Below are 6,628 nucleotides of genomic sequence, written 5' to 3' on the forward strand. Positions count from 1 at the left end.
TTGTATTACTTCATCATTTTTATTTATAGTATCAAGTAGTTGACTATATTTTACTACAATACAAATTTAATTGACAAAAGTGTATATCATAATATTTTGCTATAACATAATAGTTTTCATCACTAAAATTGAACAAATATCTATCAAATACAATCCAAAAGTGTATTCATAAAACAAATGTTTAACCACAACCCAAAAACTTTTGTATCCATAAATCTCTAAATACAATCTAAAATTTGTAGCATAGCCTACACTTAGGCACCCACATAGAAATAGACGAATTCGCTCCATTCACTTCTGACTTCATCATACTGAGATTGATTGTAATCTGTTTGTTTTTAATGCTGCAAACTGAATCATTAACAAAAGTTTGAGGACCAATGAAAATAAGTTAATACTTTATAAAGAAAATATTTCATAAAGAAGATATTCATCTTCCTCTCCAATTGTGGATATTCATCTAAGACTATCTCTTTCATGTACCGCATCACACAATATCCACATTCAACACCACCATTTTGTTTAAGATTACCCTAATGAAATTGAAAATGTCATGCAAGAAGTCACAATCCAAATAATAAGAATTATTAATTGATGTCTAAATACATAGTCACAATACATACTGTCAATTGTTTAAAACCTGGTCCTTTTGAAATACCCCTTGATGCATTGTATATTTTGACCCCACTACATTGTAAAATTAGAAAATTATTTTTCAATGTATAATGAATTGAATGCATTCAAAGTCAGCATAAGTTACTACTTACTTGGTCACAATAGTTTGCCAAGCATGATCTCGGTTCCTATTACTCAAAGAGTCCAATAAATATATCATATTCTTATCTTCATTAATTATAGTCAAGATCCAATGGTACATGCACAAAAAAATATAACATTAACTAGCATGTAGTAGGAAATGATAAATAATTAAAATCTTAAATGTTATATATAATAACATATGACATATATAATTACACTAACACAATTATAAATAAATAGCAACACTGACATAAACTTATCATAGAATTGCATAAATAATTTTTTAAAGTGCATAAAACATTCCTTTATGTTCATAACAAAACCATTACATAAAAATGCAAAACATTATTTTTTCTTTTTTGTGACCCAAACACCCTCTATTTCCGATCTAAAATATCTTTCTTGAGTAGGAATGCAATGAGTATCAATATCATCAATTGGTCTAGAATCAGGAATACTGCTCCAATCATCATCATCTCCCTCATAACATCTATTTGGAACTGGGAGCGGAATTGACCACCCTTTTGTAATGGATCATCAATATAAAAGACTTGGTTAACTTGACTTGCAAGCACAAATTCATCATTCTTGTGTCCTCGTTTGTTCAAGTTGACTAAGGTGAAGCCACATTCATCGTTGTTGATTATTCCTTTGTCATTTGCAACCCAAGCACATTTGAAAAGAGGAACGTGAAATTGATGATAGTCTAATTCCCATATTTCTTCAATCACTCCATAGAAAGACACATCAGCTAACAAGGGATTCTTATCTTTAGCACTACATACAAGCATGGTGTTGGCAACTAAAGAAACCCCACTGTTTTGGCAAACTCTATCATCATCCCGCGCCTTTGTTTGGTATAAATTACCATTTATCACATAACTGTTGTAATTAATAATTTGCACACGCGGTCCATGGGCCAACCATGTTAATGTCGATGTTGTTCCACCATTGCAACTGTCAATTTCAGCAGCCACCTAACATGTATTCAATTTGCATATGGTGATTAAAAATAGTAGATATAAGTTGTTCAGTGCAAATGATAGTAAAAATTTAATGAATCTAGTATCCACCTTTGCGCGAAACCAATCAATAAACCTCTTGTTGTGAGCATCTTGTATCCACCTTTCATCTTTCTCTTTTTTGGGAAACATTGATTTCAAAAAGGTTTTATGCTCACTGTAGAAGTATTAATATATAAATTTGTGTGAAACATTAGATAATCTCAAGTACATATGCAGAATCATAAATAATACAATACACTTACATTATATAGGGAGATACTTCCTCCATATTTTCTAGCACAGTCAAATGTGCTTGTTGCAGATCAACTTGTTGCACTATAATTGGTGTGTTGCATGCTTGCAAGCCAGAAACATTTGCTTTTGGGTCTCGAATTGATTGAGGAACTCCAATAGGATCAACGTCATTGAGGAATTCTGAACAAAACTCAATTGCTTCTTCTGCTAAATATCTTTGAACAATGCAACCTTCAGGATGTTTTCGACTGCCTACATAACTCTTAAGCACCTTCATGTATCTTTCAAATGGATACATCCATCTGAAGTAAACTGGCCCACATAATCGGACTTCTCGAACGAGATGGACAGTTAAGTGAAGCATGATATCGAAGAAAGATGGGGGAAAATATTGCTCCAATAAGCAGAGTGTAACAACCAAGTCAGATTGCAGCTTATCTAACTTGGCTACATCTATAACTTTGCAACAAATATCTTTGAAGAAGAAGCATAATCTTATGATAGCATATCTAACATGTTTTGGCAGCGCATCACGTATAACTATTGGCAAGAAATGCTGCATTAAAACATGACAATCATGGGATTTCAAGCAAGTCAACTTCAACTGATCCATGCACACAATATTATTCATATTCGAAGAGAACCCTTCTGGAACTTTTATATACTTTAATGACTTGCACACCTGTAACTTTTCTTTTTTTTGTGAATGAGCACGCAGCAAGAGGAGGATATGTTCTCTTCTCCCCAAATATAGGTGTTAATTCAGGCCTAATTCCCATCTCAACCATGTCCAACCTAGCTGCCACATTATCCTTGGTTTTTCCTTTAACATTCATCAAAGTATTAATGAGGGATTCAAAGACATTTTTCTCGATGTGCATAACATCGAGACAATGCCTTACATACAGGTGTTTCCAGTAAGGAATATTAAAAAAGATTGACTTCTTCTTCCAACATTTTCTGAAAATTGTTGCTCCTAAATCTTTTTCTTCTATATTGACTTCCAATATATTAGCCTTTGCATTCTTTTTTTTCCCTCTCACACTTATCCTCTTTCCAAACTCACATCTTATGTCAGAAAGTTTGTCAAACAACTTAATCCCAGATAATGGTTTAGCTGCTTCTCCAAGTTCCTCCATGCCATTAAACTCCTTCATTTGCCTACGATAGGGATGAAACCGTGATAGGAATCGTCTATGGCCAGCAAATGACATTTTCTTCCCATTTTCCAAGTGACTTGCATAAGTATCTTCTCCGCATATTGGACATGCATAATAACCATGTGTAGTACATCCACTAAGGTTACCATAGGCAGGAAAGTCATTGATGGTCCATAATAATACTGCTTTAAGAGTGAAGAACTGCCTTCGATAAGCATCGTAGACTCCATCAACTCCTTCCCACAATTGTTGCAAATCTTCAACTAACACCTCCAGATAGACATATATATCGTTTCCTAGTTGCTTAGGCCTAAACTGAGCATAGTTAGCATGATGTATTTCCTCTTCATGCACATATTGGTAGGTATATTATAGTTGACCAACATGATTGGCCAACAGCTGTACCGACTACTAAGGTTGCTATGAGGATTAATGCCATCAGCTGCAAGTGCTAGGCGAAGATTTCTTGGCTCACTTTCAAAGTCGGGCCACATATGATCCACCAACTTCCATGATGGTGAATCAACTGGATGACGTAACTGACCAACAACTCTTGTAGAATCTACATGCCATGTTAAATTTCTTGAGGTCTCTAAAGATTTAAACATGCGCTTAAATCTTGGAATGGGAGGGAAATACCAAACCACCTTAGCAGGAACACCTTTCTTCTCAACCTTGTTTTTCGTTAGCTTCCATCGTGACAAACCACATTTAGGGCAGCTTTCACAGTTTTTATATTGCTTCCTATAAAGAATACAATCATTGGAACAAGCAAGAATCTTTTCATGAGTCAACGCCAAACAACTCAATGTCTTTTTTACCTCATACATTGAAGATGGTAGATTGTGATTAATTGGCAGCATATCCCCAAAATCTAATAGTAGATCTGAAAATAGAGCATCACTCATTCCATGCTTTGCTTTGGTATTGCACAGTTTCACAAGTGCACTCAATTTTGTGTAACGTTGACATCCCTTATACAATGGCTTCTCTGATTTCTCTAAAAATTTCATAAATTCTTCAGGATTTTCTGAATAGTTATCATACGCTGCCTCACACATATGAGCGGTTTCAAAGTTATCATAATAATTGTTAATTGGCTCTTGGTTGACACACCCTTTTGCTTTTTCATCTTTGGCAGGCTCACCATGCCAAATCCAATTCACATAATTTTGACTAAAACCATGGAAATAAAGATGCTCTAAAATGGACTTAACCGGTCCTTTCTTAAGATTGATACATTTGCAACAAGGACAATGAATATCATTGGGGTCAATATTGGGATTCTGCAAACAATTTCTAATGAATTGTTCCACACCCTCCTCATACTGTTTGGACCTTCTATCCGGTTTTATCCATTTCAATCAAGCAAAATCTCCAAACAAATGGGTCAAAATCTGAAGATATTAAAGTGAATAAACAAAAGTTAAAAACAAATACAACATTTGTGTTCAAAATGTAAAATCCATGAAACTTTAATTTGTAAAATCTATTGCAATAAGTCATATAGTGACACACAAAAATTGTAGAAGTCATGCGACACACACAAAAAATGAACACACAAAAAAATCATATATTGACACCCAATTTTAGAATTCATGTGAGGCTTTCATATATTGTCATGATTGAGATGAAATTCTTCGAACACATACTACAACAAGATATCCTTGAGGTTTTCATGACACAGGTAAGAGAAGCATTCTCAAAAGCAATAGCCAATAGCATATCAATCAAATAAAAGAATGCAGTACCTTTATCATCATATTGGCTTTAATTTGCTCTAAGTATCATTATTATTTGTCTCTTAATTCTTTGAAGGATAACTTGGAAAAACATCCAAAAGTTATTGTACTTGATCCAGCTACCATAAAACTTTTGCAAATCGCCAATCAATGTCAAATACAAAATACTAATTATGCTTTGGATAGGAAATTACATCTTCAATGATGTTACTATAAGCACTATAAAAAAATCACAATACCAAATTCTAAATCAACAGAATCATGTATTGACAAGAAAAATAACCCTAACAAGACATATTTGGAGCATCTTAATCACCCTAACACTTTATGATTGATCAAAAACCAGTAACCACTTTATGATTCTAAATCAACAGAATCATGTATAAGAACTAAATCACCCTAACACTTTATGATTGATCAAAAACACTTAATAATAGGACCTTTGGAGCATCTTAGTAGTTCATTATACAAAAAAAAAAAAAATCCATGGGAGAATCAGAAACATAACGGAGAGGCAGAGAGGAAAGGAAAGAAGGGGTCGGTAAGGGAAAAAAACCTAGCATTGTAGAGAGGAAAGGATCTCCGTGCGTTGGGATGGGAGGTGGGACTCGAAGGTCGCTGGGTGAAGTGGGTCTCCGTACGTGACGAGGGGGAGTCGAAGATCGCCTGGTGAGATGCGAAACGGCGGAAAAAAGGAAGAGGGAAGAGGCGCCAGGTGCGTCGGGTGAAAAAACACGAACAAGGGGAAGAGGGAAGAGGCGCGCTGGGTGAGAACCGAAACGGCAAAAAATTGGTTAAGAGGGAGTAGGGTTTGGTTCGCATGCGTGGAAATTTTTTAAAACCAGTTCAAAGTTATTACTTCACCACTTAAATATATTAGTTTGATATTGTAACTTTTTACTTCATCAAATTTATATTATGAAGTAAAATGTTAGATAAAATTAGAAGTGAGCCCCCTTTTTAATCTATGAAGCCTAAAATAATATTTACTACATCAAATTTATTATCGAAGTTGATTGTAATATATTACTTCACAAATACTGATTGCCGAAGTAAATAATTACGAAGTCTATTCCAGATTTGGTTTTGAATATTTTATCTCTTTTATAGATGATTATTCAAGATACGGATATATTTACCTAATGCGTCGCAAGTCTGAGTGCTTTGATAAGTTCAAAGAATACAAGGCTGATGTGGAAAAATGATTAGGTAAAAGTATCAAGACACTACGATCTGATCGTGGTGGCGAATACCTCTTAGGAGAGTTTAGAAATTACTTATCAGAGGCCGGGATTCAATCCCAATTGTCTGCACCTGGAACACCCCAACAGAATGGTGTAGTAGAACGATGGAATATGACTCTTATGGAGATGGTTAGATCGATGATGAGTTATTCAGAATTACCAAATTCGTTTTGGGGATATGCTCTGGAAATAGCAGTGTATGTTCTGAACTTAGTACCTTCTAAATCAGTTTCTTCTACTCCCATAGAAATGTGGAATGGGCGAAAACCCAGTCTAAGACATATTCGGATTTGGGGTAGTCCAGCACATGTGCTGAAACCAAATGCTGATAAGTTAGAATCCCGTACAGAAGTTCGTGTGTTTGTAGTGTAACGACCTAATTTTCCCTATTTCGAGTTCTAAAATTCCTTATAAAAATCTAGAAATGCTTTAGAAAAATTCTAGAGATTTTTAGGAATTTTTAG

At 34.6% G+C, this 6,628-nt stretch overlaps 1 long non-coding RNA gene across 1 annotated transcript; it reads right to left on the reverse strand.

The window, feature by feature from the left end:
- Positions 1 to 431: 431 nt before the first annotated feature.
- On the reverse strand, positions 432 to 872 carry LOC122036357. The gene is made up of 3 exons (XR_006127371.1): positions 768 to 872; positions 624 to 687; positions 432 to 533 (listed from the first exon to the last, which is right to left on the reverse strand). It is a non-coding gene; the product is annotated as an uncharacterized LOC122036357 (long non-coding RNA).
- Between the last annotated feature and the right edge of the window lie 5,756 nt (positions 873 to 6,628).

The sequence above is a fragment of the Zingiber officinale genome, unplaced genomic scaffold (genome assembly GCF_018446385.1).
Source record: "Zingiber officinale cultivar Zhangliang unplaced genomic scaffold, Zo_v1.1 ctg144, whole genome shotgun sequence".
NCBI classification, from domain to species: domain Eukaryota; kingdom Viridiplantae; phylum Streptophyta; class Magnoliopsida; order Zingiberales; family Zingiberaceae; genus Zingiber; species Zingiber officinale.